The 16,957-nt window shown below is 48.1% G+C and overlaps 1 long non-coding RNA gene across 1 annotated transcript; it reads right to left on the bottom strand.

Moving 5' to 3' along the window:
- Positions 1-4,225: 4,225 nt before the first annotated feature.
- On the bottom strand, positions 4,226-16,944 carry LOC142603237 (uncharacterized). The gene is made up of 3 exons (XR_012837126.1): positions 16,429-16,944; positions 5,119-5,238; positions 4,226-4,560 (listed from the first exon to the last, which is right to left on the bottom strand). It is a non-coding gene; the product is annotated as an uncharacterized LOC142603237 (long non-coding RNA).
- Positions 16,945-16,957: the final 13 nt, after the last annotated feature.

The following is a 16,957-nucleotide window of genomic DNA, read 5'->3' on the forward strand; positions in this document are numbered from 1 at the left end:
TCAGGCCTCCCGGGACTCCCGGCAAGCTCTGGGACGCAGCTGCAGCGGGAGGTACAGTCGTGCAAGAGTCACGTTTCCCATGAGCTGCGCAACGTGGTCCCCAAAGTCCTTCAGCTTTGGCGGCTGACGTGAAGCGCAAGAGCGGGCACCGGGGCAAGAGCCTGCCGCCACACAGCGATCCTGATGGGTGACCCCAGCTGACCACGGGACAGCGGTTACCTGCCATGCCGGTGCCTGGCATCGCCTCCATCTCTTTGGCAAAGGGTGGCAGCAAGCCACTGCTTCCTTCTGGAAACGCCCGCTCCTGCCCAGCCTCTTGCTCTGTCTCTGGAGAAAGGAAGCGGGACAGTTGGCTCAGATGGAACCGTTCCCCGTCAGGGAGATGGCTTCCTCAGGAGGCAATACTGCTCAAAGACCCCGACAAGTTGAGAGCAAACGCCTGCGCTTCAGGGCTGCTCCCTACTCCAAACAGCAGCCACGCCTGACCTGCTGGGAGGCCAGCCATCTCCTGGGTTGCATTGCCCGTGGCGCGTTTTCGGCAAACTGCAAGATAATGCTAAATGCCTTCCTGCCGAGAGGACGGGGAGAAGCTGCAGCCGGGCCAGCCGGGGAAACAGCCCTGCTGAGAAGGGCTCCTTCAACACGAGCTCAGCACACGCCAGGCCTCACATGTGACATCTGCACGACCCAGCTCTGAGCCGCAATGGTAAAACTGGGGCAGCGGCTGCCCCTGGTACTTGGCCTGAGCCACAACCGTCAGCACAAGCTCTGCACCATGTCTGGGGCTCGCCAGCACCTGCGAGGCCTGAAACCCGGCCCCGCTGCGGCAAGGCTCTGATCGACCCCTTCCCGCTGTGTGGGCTACAGCCCGTCCAGACGCGCAGCTAAAACCTCCGGTTGTCGAGTGTCACGCCTGAGGCAGAGAGAAATACACCCACCGTGCCTTTCCTCCACTTCCTCCAGCGCTTGCTTTAGGACTTCCAAGGGGTCCAGGGACTTTTTTCCTCCTTCAGCTGGGTTCTTTGCCCTTGGACGACCTTAACAGAAAGTATTGGGTTCAATTTGACAGGAATAAATTACAGAAACCCCCTGCACAGCCTGTGAGGTCAGCAGAGACAGACCACTCATCCCTGGGATGCCAGCCGGGCTGTAGCCCAGCATCCAGCCGAGGAGCTGGCAGAGCCCTCCCTGCGGGCACCCCTCTAACTAAAGACCCAGAGAAGCCTCCGTCATCTCCTGCGATCGACTTTGGCAGAACCGAACCGCAGCAGCGCCGAGGGGATCGCGCGAGGAGAGCGCACACACGTGCCGGTCTCTGTCCTCACGGCTGCAGAGGCGCCCGGCTGGCTGACCTCTGGGCTTTGAGCTGGCAGCTCTCAAAGGCAGGAAAGCGCCAGGACGTACCCAAGCGAACTGCCGGAGGCGTGGTCCTGGAACCCAGCCGGGACACTGGATCAGCTTCGCCTACAGGCAGGCCTGCAAAGAAGCGCAGGACAGAAAGCTGCTGTGACACAGTTCAAGGTGGTGCTTCTTGAGATCGGAGTGGCAGCGAGTGTGATTCAAAGCCGGGATTAGTCCACGGCACTCGCCTCTCCCTCCCACTCAGGAGCACGGTGCCAAGAGTTACCGTGTGCCTGCAGGGCACCGGGATGGACCGGACTGGAGCACGCGCGGAGCTGCCAGGAGAAAGGACTCCCTGGAGCCCACAGCGGCTCTAAACTCAAGCCCAACAAGCCCGCTGGCTTGGCAGCCGGCACCGGCAGCAGCTCAGGCTTCCGAGGGGCCAGCAAAGAGCTCCGCCAGGCAAAGCGCCCCAGGGCACATCGGTGAGCCCGACCTGCTCCCTCTCTGCTCTTCCGCATCCCTGCGCATCGGCCAGGGAAGGAGCAACTTGCATGTCACTCGGAAAGGAGACGCAAAGGTAAATGCTCCTTCCTGCCACCGACTTACCTGTGGGACTGCGCTCGGGCTCCAGGACGGGAAGAGGCCAAGAAGTCGGGAAGCCGTCAACCATGAGAGGATCTTAGGGAAAATTGCACACGAGTAAGCTCCTGCCACATTGTCGGTGTGGGTTCTGTCAAGGAAAGGGACGTGGAGAACTCACCTCCAGGATGCCCCGAGGGCTCCAAGCCAACATCCAGCTCCGAGGCTGGATAACCATCGCCACCATCCTCGTCTAGAAGCAAGCACAGAGGAGAAGCGTTTTCATTGCATATTGGGATCCACTTGTGCCTCAGTGAGCTGCAGGCCCTGGACGGGGGTCAGCTAACAACGTGGCAGGCAGGCGCGGGTGGAGATGGCCGCAGCTGCCGAGGGGCCTGGGGACCTCTTGGCTGGCTCCTTGCAGCTCCCCAAACGCTTTCCAGGCCACGTGCAACACCCGTCGAGGAGCGGATGGACCAGCACACAGCCCCGCGGGGCTTTCTTGCCGGGAGAGCTCTCACGCACCCAGAGGAAGCCCTCGCTAAAGCACTGGAGGGAAAAAGCATCCTCCCTGCTTCTTGGGGAGAAGGGCCCGCTGGCCCGTGAAAGGCTGCACCAGCTCCACCTGCTTACCTGCTCCCCGCGCTCGATACGGAGCAGCCCGGGCAGCCCTGGCATGCAGGGCCACCAGGAGGAAGAGGAGGAGGAGGAGATGGCGGACAAGACCCATGGCTCCCTGTGCTCGCACCATGCTGCTGCTGCTGCTATCGCCGCTGCTGCTGCTGGTGCAGTGAGAGCCGGGGTCTGCGGGGTCGGTCTTTATGGCTGATGCAGCAGCGCAGGGATCTGTGACCTCACAGCCCTGCTGTGACCTCACAGGCGGGGCAAGGCTGCGTGGGGACGGCTCTCAGGGCACCCGTGGAGAGCCGCTGGAGCACAGCTGGGGGAGCAGCCCTCCCGGGGAGGGGAGCGTGTCCTGTCGGGCAGCTCCGTCCAAGGGCTGGGACACAGTCCCACACGGGGCCGAGCCCGCAGCTCTGCCCTGTTTTCCGGGCGCTGTCACAGGGGCAGCGAGGAGCTCACAGTGCCCCAGAACAAGAGGGAGCCACAGCCACGGGATTTCTGGCTCCCCGGGTGCTGTTACCAACAGCTCGTGAGGCTGCAAAGTCAGTGAGCTCAGTCTCGAGACAAGGCCAAGATCCCCTCCTGTAGGCAGCTTCCTGGCTGGAGCCCAGTTTGGGGCCTTGGGGGACCCCAGGGTTAACGAGTCACTTTGGCTTTACGGGCAAGACGAAGCCTTTACTTTTCCATGTCTTCTCCGTCTGAAATTGAAGGCGATACTTTTGGTCAGGAACCTCAGAGAGCAAAGTCAATCAATAAAACAGAAGAAATAGTCTCTCATGTTAGTCGACATGCAAAAGGACACCTCGAGAGAGCCCGCGGTGGGTAGACGCTGCCTGACCAACCTCGTGGCCTTCGATGACGGAGTGACTGCATCAGCACACAAGGGGAGAGCGACGGATCGCAGCTCTCTGGACTTCGTAAGGCCTTTGACACGGGCCCCCGTGACATCCTTCTCTCTAAATTGGAGACACATGGGTCTGATGGACGGACTGTTTGGTGGCTAAGGAACAGGTGGGATGGTCGCATCCGGGGGGTAGTGGTCAACAGCTCAATGTCCAGGTGGAGATCGGTGACAAGTGGTGTCCCTCAGGGCTCCGTCCTGGGACCAGGCCTGTTTAAGATTTCATCAGGGACACAGATCGTGTGCGCCCTCAGCGAGTTGGCAGGCGACACCAAGCTGAGTGGTGCGGTTGACCCTCCCGAGGGATGGGATGTCCCCCAGAGGGACCTGGACAAGCTGGCGAAGTGCGCCCATGTGAAGCTCAGGAGGTTCAACAAGGCCAAGTGCAAGGTCCTGCACCTGGGTCGGGGCAACCCCCAGCGTCAATGCAGGCTGGGCGATGAAGGGATTGAGAGCAGCCCTGCCCAGGAGGACTTGGGGTACAGGTGGACGAGAAGCTGGACATCACCTGGCAACCTGCGCTCGCAGCCCAGAAAGCCAACCGTGTGCTGGGCTGCATCACCCGCAGCGTGACCAGCAGGACGAGGGAGGGGATTCTGCCCCTCTATTCCACTCTGGTGAGACCCCCCTGCAGTGCTGCATCCAGCTCTGGGATCCCCAGGACCAGAAGGCCATGGAGCTGTTGGAGCGAGTCCAGAGGAGGCCACGGAGATGATGCGAGGGCTGGAGCACCTCTGCTATGAAGACCAGTTGGGAACATTGACTGTAAAGAGCGAGTCAATCTGAACATGAAACGTGTTAGGGGAAGTCAAATGGCTTTTGCCCCTGAAAGCACGGGGCAGAGGAAGAATGGGTCTGAGCGGCTTTGGTTGGAGTGGAGCAGAAGTTACGTTAACTTTAGCGTCTGAGAGAGCCTGGTGCCTCCGCTACCACAAAGTATATCCAAATGCAGGGTTTGCCTGGTTACGCCGCCACTCGTCATATTCTCCTGGCAGGAAGCTGGCTGAGTGGTGGTGCTACCTTGTGCACAGGCTTTGGTCGAGTCCTGGCCTGCTGGGGAGGTTTGGTTTTTCCTCTGTTCTTCAGCCATCCACAGGGAGAATGGAAATCACCTGAAAAACAGCGTGCCAGTTGCCAAGGAGGGCTGGAGTGTCCCGCCCCAAGCAAGCAACCCTGGAAATTCATCACAAGGTCCTGAACAGACACTGGCGTCCTCCATAGAGAAACAGCATTCGTTTACTTTGGGTAGATGTACATCTCAGGAAGTATTTTCATTTCTAAATATTCACACTACATCTAGGCCCAAGAACCACTCAATAGTCTGCTCCTGGGAAAAACAGAGAGAGATCTTTCCTTCATTTTGACTCCTGGATGAAGAAAAAAAAAATTCTTTAATTCCTCTTGCCACTTCTGTTACTCAGCTCCACTTGTCTCTTGAGACCAGAGTGCTGCTCTCAGGCAAATGCTTGCATTTTTCTCTCTCCACCCACACCGAATAGTGCAGGAAGAAGGAGCTGAGATTTTCCTGTGCCTCTTGGATCAAAACCGATTTATTGGAGGCCTGGGTCTGTCAGCATGTCATCTGTGTATAGCTGATTGTGCTGATGAAGACTTCTCCTCTATTGATCTGTGCATTTCGATGAGTAACTAACTGACACCCATCTAGTTACCTTCTAAAGCATTCCGAGAGGAGAACATGATCTTAATTCTCTGATGGCCAATGACTTTATGGTGCAGTATTTGCTTTGTTCTCCTTCTTTAGGGCCGCCGCTCAATCGGTAAAAGCCCACCTAGAAAAAAACAGATTAAGATTTAGTGCTGTTTCAACTTGTGCTGCTCTCCTGCAACGCTACACAGGGCAGAAGGGAGGCAATGGGCAACGAGGGACAGCAGCTCCCATATGAACACGAAGCATGGCACAGTCTCACTAACGAAATAAGGAGTTAAAACGAGGAATGCTTTTTGGTTTAGTGACACGGGCTAAGAGGTTCAGCGGCGCTCCCTGCTCCGCGTATCTACTTTCCGCAGATGATTGTACAGTCCATTTATTTTGGAGCTATGTCAGGTGGTGGGGTAGCAAGTTACTAAAAATTTTATAGGCCATGTTGTCAACCAAATAAGCTAGCAAGAGGTGTTTCCCATGTTGGCCAAATGACAAGTTGCTCCCCAGAGAGGGGACTGGAGATGTGATGTCCTGAGCCGTTTGTTTTCAGGCTGCTGAATATTCCCTTCTAAGCCAATGCAGAACTTATGGAAAGCCATCTATGATCCCTGCTTCAGGCTTCTTTCCCAGCATCTTCTAGGGGAGAATAAATTGGGACTGACCTACTGCAAACAGCGGTAGGAACAGATTTCTTCATGGGAGGCAATAAACCAACCCACTTCTTTCTTTTTTTCTTACCTTAAACCCACAGCTTCTATGCTCTCTCTGCCCGTTAGGGACACGTGCCAGCAGCAGCGCACTGCTGAATTATGAAAACCAGTTTCCAGTGTAGCCTCGGGCTCTGCACTAATCCTTGAAAGGGTCTAGCTATTTTACAAGTACACTTTTAGTAAGAAAAGTATTCCGTGTTGAACCGAAACTGAGAAATCCAATGTCTGTATCTGACTTGCAGGGGCTCTATTCGCTTCCACTAAGTCAGGCTCAAGAAAATGCATGTGAACATTGCCCATTTACCCTTTAAACTGGCTCAACATGACAATCTAAAAAACAAACAAGCCACCGCCAAAAAACCCAACCAAAAAAACCCAAACCAAACAAACCCCCAATTTAGAAAGAGAAAAATATGAACATCACTAGCAGGACCCCATCCGGTACTTCTGGACTTGCTCTGTGAGGGTGGGCACTAATATGGCCACATTTCTCAGCCAAACGACCCTTGGTCCATTTTCCTCCCCTGCCTCAATCAAGTCAGTGCTGTCTTTTAAGATGACATATGAACATTTCCCAGGAGAGCCGAGATCCTGCATCTCTCTCTCTCTCCTCATATTCCCCGACTGTTAACAGACTTGAAAGAAAAAGCCACATCGAACTACTCCTTTGTCAACCAGAACGTGGTTTTGGCCAAAGCTTTTATTTGACGTACCTCACACGCCAGAAAGCCAAATAACATACAGAGTATTGCCCTGAGGTCTCAAAGCACCTTTGCTGACCTCGTCCTCAAGTTCTCAAAGAGATGCTCTGATTGTGCCTGCTTCAGTGGTCAGGCAGAGACGGATGCGGATCTAAACAGCCTGACCCCAGAGTCTCCAAAGGAAAAGTGCACCCTGCTGGCAAATAAGCTGGGTTGAAATATTCCACTGCTAGGGAGGGTTTCATGTCTCAGAAATTAGTAGGTGGCAAGCTATTAAAAATGAGCGGATGTTAAAATAATACTCACTTGACTGGCATCTCTCTCTCTCTCTCTCTCTCTGTCTTGAAAGCCAAAGTCTCAGTTTAAGTATTTCATTTTGTCACAGCATATAAAGATTTTTTCCAGGGTTTTACTTAATTTGAAAAAAAACCCCAAAATAGCAATTCTCTTTTATACATCCGCTAAGGAGAATTTGACCCAGGTTACTCAAAATCTACTTTTTCCATAAGCACTGATTTGTATTATATTGGACAAGTGAAAAATCACATGGTTCTACTGCGATATTAATGTCAAGTCCAAAATTCAACTCATGTTGGTGATTCCTGCTCTTGCAGGCAGCATCAGCCAGCTCTTCCCCCACCATACTGACACCGAGCGTGTGCTGTGCATTCAGTGCTGTGTTTTGGCCCAGATTTCAACGGTGAGGGACTTGAGGCTGTATTTTATAAAAGCAACCGAACGCAGGCAATCACGTTAGCTCCATGAATGGGAAGCACCGTGGGAGCGTTATCCGTCCCTGCCTGCTCCATCCAAGCGATGTGACCTTTGTACCACCGTAAAGGTTAGCCAATGCCACCTGAGAATTAATAAATTGCACACTGGGCTTCCGTAAGATTAAAGAAACAAATGGTGGGTGTCCTTATGTTGCAATTCATGCTGCCAGTTTCACTGGTAATTGTAATAGCATTCGCATGCAGGTAGTAACTGGCTTCCAATGAGTGACATGGTAAAGACAGTAAGGGAAGAAATACCGTGCTTGGAAACAGATAAATAGCTCTACTTCCAGAAAGACAAGGTACTAAATCCAAAACAGTGACTACATAACTTTTTACTTCTGGGTGCACCTTCTATTTCTGTAGTCTCTGCACTTCGGATCCGAACGACATTCGCTATCAATAGATCTTTTTGCTGACTTCAGACATCTTTTGATCAAAATACTTGGATTACAACGCGCACGCACGTACCTCAAATACTACACCAGTTAAAGGAATACGAAACCCACTTTTCCGTACATTATCACATTTACTCTCAAGGTGAATAAGCTGAGGCCAGTTAATGTAAGATGTCTGTACAACAACCACAGCAAATCACGACAAAAGGAGGATGGACCGAGGTGTCCTGTCCCTGCGGCCTAGGCAGCCAGAGATCCTCCTTCGACCCTGGCTGCACTGCAGCCCCACCGAGCACCAAGAAGAGGGCTCTGCTGAGAGGAAACAAACTTCCTCTGTATCAAGATACTAACTTAGCGTGCAAAGAATTCAAAGGGAATGTTCTACACTAACACGAAACTCAAGAAGCATTCCGCGCTGGCAGTGACACTGGCTGGCTGCAACACACGCTGAAAATAACACCGTACTTCCCACGCAGGGTTTCCATTTATTACCGAAGAGAATCAGAAGGTTGTCTTGAAATTTGGAACATACTTATTTTACTATCCCTATTTTATGGACTTCTGTCAGTGCTAAGTCCACTGTGAAGGCTTTTCTTAGGGACAGACTCTGCCAGCAAATGCCTTTGAAAGCCTTCTCGTAGTCTTCAGGGAGGCAAACCCTTAATTCAGTAAAAACTGAAGACATCTCTATTCCCTGTCTAGCACGCAAGTAAATTTACTGACTCCAGGGAGGAAAAGGTTCAGGACTGGATTCTCTCAACGCCTTCAGCACATGCCTCGGAATACTTAAAAAGAATAAATACACTTTTCGCTGTTACTAGAAACGATAAGATTTCTCTGCTTGATTTGCTAAATTCTGTATTTCAGACTATTTCACCACGGTTCAAATCCTATTAATGTAAACAGCAACAAAATAAAAAGGATGTATTTTTTTCCTACATTATACTGAATTATCAGAAAAACAAACTGTTCCTCCATCACTCAAACTCTTTTACTATTTTTTTTCCTTTGTAGATCACTTATTTGAGGGGCAGAGGAATTGTCGACCTGCTACGAAATAGTCTAGTTGAAAGCATACTGGAAAAATATAAATATGAGCTTGAAAAAATCTGTACTCAGGAGAAAAGACAGTTGTCCCAAATCTGTCAAGAACATGGGGAAAACATGAATTTGGTATGACTTTTAATCTATCCCTTTTCCTTTTAGTAATTTGCACACTTTCTATCCTACAAGTGCTAAGTCCCTCCTAAGTCCAAAATTTATCTTTTGGAAATCCTAGTGGATGATCAGTGCTTCACAAAGTCCTTACATACAGCAAAGGTATTATACTAACAAATTATATAATATTAAGATACAGAGGTTTCTTCCAAAATTAGAACAGGAAAAAAAGAGATAATACTGGCTATTGATAAGGACTTCTTACCCAGAATATTTTTATCCATCCCACTAACAGGGAAATTTTTGCAGCCAGTGGCAAGCAGCTTCATAAACTTCCAAAGCACCGTACCGTTTTTAAAAGTCAAGCTCAACCTTTTAGACACGGTAACAGCAGAACTGAAACGATTCTTATTGAACCTGACCAAGGGGTGTCAGAGCAGTTACCATCTTTGCCTTCTCTAAGCACTGCGCTATCGTGACTAGAAAGGTCCAGCGTGCCCTTCCCTTATTCATACCAAATACTCCGTTTCCCAATAACCCACTGACGAAGTCAGCTGCAAAAGCCCAAGCAGCCTGGCTAGAGGTAAGCACATGAGCAGCCCCATTGAAATCAGTCCTCCGAGAGGTCCAAGCTCTCAGTCCTCAAGGAGTTCCATCATTCTACTGCCATTCCTGCCCCAGCACTTCCTAGAGAAAGCCACACCATAATCATCAGTAGCTCAAAGACACAAACCCCCTTCATTCACTCCATGGCCTGGAAGACCCAGCACCACAGGTGGTGATTACTCATCACTTTTTAGATACATTGTGGGTGCAGATTGTCCATTTGTCTTTGGAAACTGCATCTCCTCTTTGTAGTCTCCCACTGACTTCCCTGCACCTCACTCAAGCCCCCCAGTCACACACTCCAAATTTTTTTTGGTTTTTTTTGTTTTTTTTTTTCCCCCCCACAAAACTTCACCTGCCTTCTGGTCAGCTTTTCAGTCTCACGATGCCACTGCGGTATCTCTCCCGTTCCACCAGCGAAGCCATTGCTCACTGCGTCCCACACAGATGCGTGCTTTCATCACTCGGGCATGAAAAGCACTTCCTGAACTAAGCCATAAATCAGAGCTCTCTCCCTCCTATAAGACAGCTTGCTTTGTGTGTGACTACTAACACGGAAACAAAATTAAAAATATAGCAAAAAAATAGGTATTTATTTTTCCTGCAGATATCACTTATCTCCATCATTCTTAAGTTTCTCGGTAAGGACTGGATCTTCACCTGCAGTTATGCATCAGTATCCCCCATCACCAAGATGCAAAATACATAATACCGCGTGTGCTGCGAGCCCCAGTAATGCGGCTGACCGAACGTGAAACTTCCCTATACCACCTGATACCAAAATTCACGTGACATACAGGAAGGGAGTACGCTTTTTTTTTTTTTTTTTTTTTTTTTTTACTCAGCAACTAAAAGGCGTGTGGTTCGGCAAAAATTTGTATCGCGTACTGCAAACGCCAACAGAACAAACACGGCGTAACAGCAATCTGGGTTTGGAAGACAAAGACTACTGCAATCGTCACCAGCAATACTCCATTTTGGCACTTCTAACCACAGGCAGACCAACAAGTTACTTGGATTATTTTGCTTATACATAGATATTAACTCTCCTGGTGTGTTTCTTCTCTCTCAGATGTGCCTGACTGACGATGAGCCGATATGTGCTATCTGTAAACTCTTTGGAAAACACGAGGACCACAATGTTGCAAAAGTACCAGAAGCTTACAGTGCAAGGAAAAAAGCATTTATAAAAAAATTACACTTAGTTCATATGAAATCTGAAGAAGCTAGGAAGGTACAAGTGACTCATTTGAGATGGTACAAACAAAGAAACAAACAAACAAAATCGCATGATTCCTGGATGTTGGATAGAACATGAGAGCGCTGCGGTTTGATTCTGATAGGAGGCAGTCAATTTGTAGATTTTTCAAACAGGGGTTAGGATACACAAGATAAAACGGCTTAGCAGGCAGAGGAGAAGAACATATTTTAATCCTTACTGAGACTGTATCATAGCCCCAGCCAAACTGGCTCTTTGGTTCTCGTTCACCTAGGTATGAGTTGTGAATACCAAAGCTTTTCCCACATCTTCCAAGTTTGTTAAGTAAGTTCATTGAGTAGATGAAGAAAGATATTACTGGATGCGGGCTTGCCAATTCTAACCGCTGGTCTCTGCAAAGGACACGCAGTACATGCACCCTGCCATCCCAAATGCTCATAGTATAGTAAGACACGTGCAGAGCACAGCTATTCCTGCAGAATACCTCGCAGCCAATGTCGTTCCTAGGTAAGCGGGCTTGCGAGGAGGCATTCTGCTCACCTCGAGGCTACCTGCGCAACGAAGGCTTGAGCACGGCAGACAGTTTCCACAGCTTCCTAAAGAAAACACATCACATTCCCAAGAAAAGACATTTTAAGAGACCCATTTGGAAAAGCAGCCTGCAGGTCAGCTCGCTTGCTAACTTAGAGATAAAAGAGCAAAATGTCTCCAAATGCATTTGTAATTATTTATATTTCCATTTGGCGTTGAGCGCCAACGACTGCCAAAACCGTAAAGAGTACAGAGCCTACAATGTATCTCTACATATCATCATATTTCAAAGTGAAAAGTGCACTTCCCTATTCTGAACACTACTCGGAGACATGACTATGATGCAATACATAACTTTTTGTTCATTTACTCCACACAGGAAGCTGAAAAGCTGATCAATGAGCTCACAGCTGGCGCTACAGACACCAAGGTGATGACGGACACAGTTGGAACGGGTTTGCTGAAGGGCATAGGGTACCGAATGGCTGAACTGCAAGCCAAGTTACACCTTGAGTATTCTACAAAACTGGAGAAACTGCAGGTAATCTCAGAGAAGGCCGAAGCTCCTGGACAGCTTTACCAGCAAAGGGAAACCCTCCTGGAACAGCACGAGATTTCTGTACAATTTCTACAGGAGGACAGAAAACTCTAGGAAAAGAGAGAAGAAGTGCTAGAAGGAAAAGCCTCATATCAGGACTCAGCAAAGCACCAAATTTCAGTGCGAGAGTATTTTGAAGAGCTTGTCAAAGGAATTAATATCAAGGATTATCTCTCTACCGCATGCGAGGAGATGCTTTCAAGTACCGCGGACACAGCCAAGACATGTTAATCAGAATGTCCTGCCTTTGTTTTTTCAGATGAGAGTCCTGATCACCTCTTCTACAAAGAAGTACTGCAACAATTTGAGAAGTCAAATGACATCAAGCAAGATAATTTTGAAAACGCAGCTCGCCCCGCACTGCAGCACTAACGCTAACACTAGCATTAGTGAACATTTAGCTTTTACAGATTTGCTGACAGGATAAATTAAAGCACTATTTCCTGACATTCAGCCTTAATTTCCCCGTCATACGTGCTGCCTACATACTCCATCAAACAACTGAAAGGCACTTTGAAAGGTAAACAGAACGAGAGGTATTTAGTATATATGCTCTGTTGCACGCTTTGTTGTGCCACCACAAATTAACAGCTGTTGGGAAGGTGGCACTAAAAGCGTGGCCTGGGACAGAGTAACACAGGCTGGGTAACCACGGAGCAGGGGTCAGAGATGTCTGGGAGAAGGAGCCTGAGCACAGCGTGTGCTGTGCATTCAGCTTCCTTCCTACGACCCCGACAGCTTCAAGTGCTTCAAGTTTATTCTCTACGAGAAACATAATTCACATCCTAGGCATTAAATTTGAGCCCTGAACCATAATCACACACAGCTAATTCCATCTAAACCTATCTACGAAGTTTAGGTTAATAACTTATTTAAGGGAAATACAAAATAATTTAGATTTATTTTAAAATTTTAAATGCTAGACTACAACACTTCACATATTTGGTAACATGCCCAATAATTTTTCCAGAACAGTCAACAACATATTCCTATGAGCGCATCTATTAAATTTTTGACAGGTACAGAGCCTACTTATCGCTTTTTTCCTTACATCATTTCACAAATTAATACAAAAGCATTTCTGCTTTTCAGGGTAATGCCTGCTGTATCTCTTCACATTTTAAGTTTGGAAAAATTAAAAAGTTATCAGATTGGTTCTCCTTTGGCTCTTTTGGTAGTACCGGAACTACTGTATTGGAACTCTAACAGAGGACATGTGAAAGAGTACTCCTGGTACTATTTGAGAAGAGATCCATAGGATTCTGAAGGATTATTATGTTCTACACAGAGAAGGCTTTACCTTTTAAAATCCATTTCAGATCAGGCCTGGGGGTGGCAGTGACCAAAGCCCTGACGCTGAAGGCTTACAGGATCAGCCCACACTCAGTACAGAGCCTCCTCGCACGAACACAGACCTTGCTAATGAGAGTAACAGATGAGACTGGGGCCAAAAGCTGCTATGTCCCCACAGCTCCTTGGTGTGCCATGTGAAAGCGGGATGACAGGCATATTGGTGGAATGTGAAAAATCAATTCTAAAAGGAGCAGAAACACTTAATGCAAGAAGTGGGAGGCACAGTCCTTATACCAAATTTCATTTGATGCATTTAGTCTGGTTTCCAAGGTATGTGTCCATCCTTCTTCCCTTCATTCCTTTTGAGCCCACCAACCACTGCCAAGCTAATTTAACTGAAATAACTGCAAAGAAACTAAATTCCCACAAGCTTCCTGATGTTTTTCTACTAGCAGCCTCTGTGAAAAGAGGGTGCAACATAAGTTTAAAACTTTTTTTTTTGACATTACAGGACTCACACAGGAATGGTGGAGAAATATTAATGCCCTGATTATGAGAAAAGCTTCAGTTGTCACTTGTACATTACTAGATAATGGAAAAATCCAGAAGCAAACACAAAACGGGAATCTGGTTTCACTAGTTCCAGTGCTATGTGATCATGCACTTCCATATCCACCAGGCTGAGCCTCTCCCTCTAGTCCCAGTGCTGCCAGGTCTTCTCACACTTCTTTCATTTTTACAAATTATACAAAATTAGAAGATGGTCAAAACAGTAAAGACACACGTACTGACGTTTTCACTGCTAGGCAGAATAAACAGAAGTGGGACCAACCAGGAATTTTATCACACTTATCTCTTGCTTCTCGCTTAGAGCCTGCCCTAAGGTGCTGTTTACTTGTAATGAAGGTGGTGTTCAGAAGGTAACCGGAGTTTCACATGGCTAAGGTTACAGCCTGTAACCACTTGCTGCTGCAGCCAACGCTTAGCAAGTCAAAAGCTCAGAGGAACTTCCCTGTCGTTTCTCATCTTTTACACTTGGTGCAACCGAAGCTCAAGTACAGTACGAGGAAAGCAGCTAACGGCAATGTACCACCTGTTGACTGCATCTACCAGTTTGGGTCAGAAGTCAGGCTTTCTACATCACCCCTTTTTAAAAAGAACAAAATTATCATAACAAGTGGTTTACACACCTGATTTCTTTTCTTCTGTACTCATATCAACTGCATTTGTCCACAGTGTTTGTTTTTAACATTTTCTACACTGTGATCCACTCTTAGATGAGGAAAAGGATTTAGACTCTCCAATTCTTATCTGACCTAAAGAAACAGAGAGTAAGATGAGCAGAACTATTTAGCAAGACCAAAGACTCTTCGTAGGATATTACGTTTCAAGACACGTAGTTTCGGTGTCCCTTGATCTGCTCTTAAAATAATTAGTGCTATTGAAAATGGCCCGCTAATCCAAAACTACGTGCATTCCAGTAAAACAGATGGGCTGGCATTTCTTACTAAAGTACAAGAGTCAAGCCACTCAAAAAGTGATAAAACTATTCACTTTCCAAAGAAAAAATTGTCAAGTCAACAACTGTCTGGTGTCTGATTGGACATACTGTGGAACTGTTCCCTCCTCTAAGCCAAAAACAATGTCACTTCCCAATTATGCATATAATGAGCAATGACCACCAGTGCATCAGCGTGCATCTGGCAAAGCCCAGCCCAAAAAGAACACTGTCACTCAATGAGTATTTTCTACTTTGAAAATAAATGTGTCATCTATAGAATGCTTCCTTTTTGGAAAATGCTTCTGTATCCCTCCTCATTTATCTGCTAGCTGGGATGGAGTTCCTTGTTACGGCACTCTGCTCCTCCAGCAAATCCAGCCCCCCAGCAACACGCACTGTAGACGCTGTAACAACCTCTAAGTTACTAAAAATGTGTACTTGGATTTACATACACCTCTTACGACCTGTCTGCATACGACTCCTTTAGTAACTACAACTTCTAGTAAACTTTGTCGGCGTGCTAGCAAGGAATTATTACGGTGGTTAAGCAAAATAGAATGGTAAGATGGTATCTGCTGAACATGTTACTCAGACGGTTATCTTTCTGGGTATTCACACCCCATCTTGTGACCTACAGTGGAAGCGCAGGAGCTCCCAAAGCGCTTCTCGGTTGTCGCAGATGCAAAAATTTCTCACCCTAACCCTGCACGTGGGTTCACCTTTTAGCTGTCAAGGGATCGTGATTTTAGTTTGTTCGACATGCAAAATGTCTGCCTTATCCAGACAGGTGCCGGGTCGGTCTGTTTAATCTGTGTGCTGCTCTGACCACCAAAACCAAGGCCCCATGTTCCCTTCTCTCATTTGTGATAAGAATTATTATTTGTGAAGTAAGACAGGACACCACACACGTTAAGAACATCATTCAAACTCTAAACTTTTACAAAATTGTTAAGAACTCACAAAAGTTCCATTATTTCTACAATTTCTCAAAAGAAGAAAATAGAAAAGCTTATTTACAAAGACTGACAAGACTTCTTTGTGCACTCACGCTTTTAAACATATCTCTATCCCAACGATCCTGTGAAAATTAAGCGACATAGTAAACAGATCTGCGATTGAAGTCTGTTTGTAAACACAGCATTTCCCTCCCTGAACTTTTATGAAGCGTGCTTAATATTGCAGACACAGAAGGACCACCTCTCCTCCTCTGAAAGACTTTGATGTGCCCTATAGTCCCTCCACATCCCCAAAAATATTAAAAAAATTATATCAGAAACATAACTGGAAAAGCTATTTTGATCAAGTAACACGAGACTAACATAAGATTCAGATTGCTTCTGAAGTAGAAGAGGATAAAGCCCAAACACAGAGGTAGAGAGAAAAGTACAAACTTTGCCAAAAGTACACAATTCACACTAGACAGTCAGCAGTGAGCTAGAGGTTTAACTTACCCAACTGCAAAGGCCACTAGCATGGAAACAGGAATCACCTACAAGCCCGGCTGGTAGAAAAGAGATTCTCCCTCTCCCCAGCAAGGAGCAGTCCAAACTCATTACTTCAAGAGCTCATTGGGATGGTAGGGAAGGATGAAGGAAGAGAAAGCGCTTCAGTGGCTGCTCCCCAATTAAACAAGATTTATAATCAGACAATGCCATCAGCAAAGCAGTTAAAACTCCAGTTGTGGTGCTCATTCAACCATCTACTTAGACTACAAAAATATGACAAAACCAAAAGCTGTCAATGCCAAGGAGGAGCAAAGCCGCTCTTGCAATGCTGGGCAGCTAAGAAGAGCTCTAGATAGAAACTGCGCCTACAGAGAGCGTATTTACCTGGAACCGCCACTGCTCGCCCCCTCAGGAGCGCTCGCTAAACACGCCGTAGCTGCCCATGCCGGTTACTTGTTCGTGCCGCAGCTGGCAGTTGTGATTTACCCGGTGCCACACAACTAACACCGCGCCATAGTCCGGAAAGCCACGGCTTGGAAAGAGTTACGCGTTATCGCTAGTGTCTCGCCTTAACCACCGTCCTTTTGACCAATTTCCAGTCTCAGCAGCTTATGAGAAAGAACGCAGAAGCGGCTGGAAGGGCGACGGCGATCCGAAGCCCCTAGGTCGGGTGACCGCACGAACGGGAACGGAGCCCGGTGCCCGAGTTCTGCCATCCCGGGAAGCCGAGCCGTTGCTGGCCCCCGCGGGCTGAAGGACAGAGGCACCGGCCAGGCGACGCGGCGCCGCCCGAGCCAGACCGCGCAGCCCGTTCCTGAGGGGAAAAAGCCAAGCCGCGGGCTTTGTGCACTGCCGCCGCAGCCGCACCGCCGCGGAGAGGCGGCCCGGAGGCGGAACATGAAGGGACGTGGCC

The sequence above is a fragment of the Balearica regulorum genome, chromosome 10 (assembly GCF_011004875.1).
Source record: "Balearica regulorum gibbericeps isolate bBalReg1 chromosome 10, bBalReg1.pri, whole genome shotgun sequence".
Classification (NCBI taxonomy): domain Eukaryota; kingdom Metazoa; phylum Chordata; class Aves; order Gruiformes; family Gruidae; genus Balearica; species Balearica regulorum.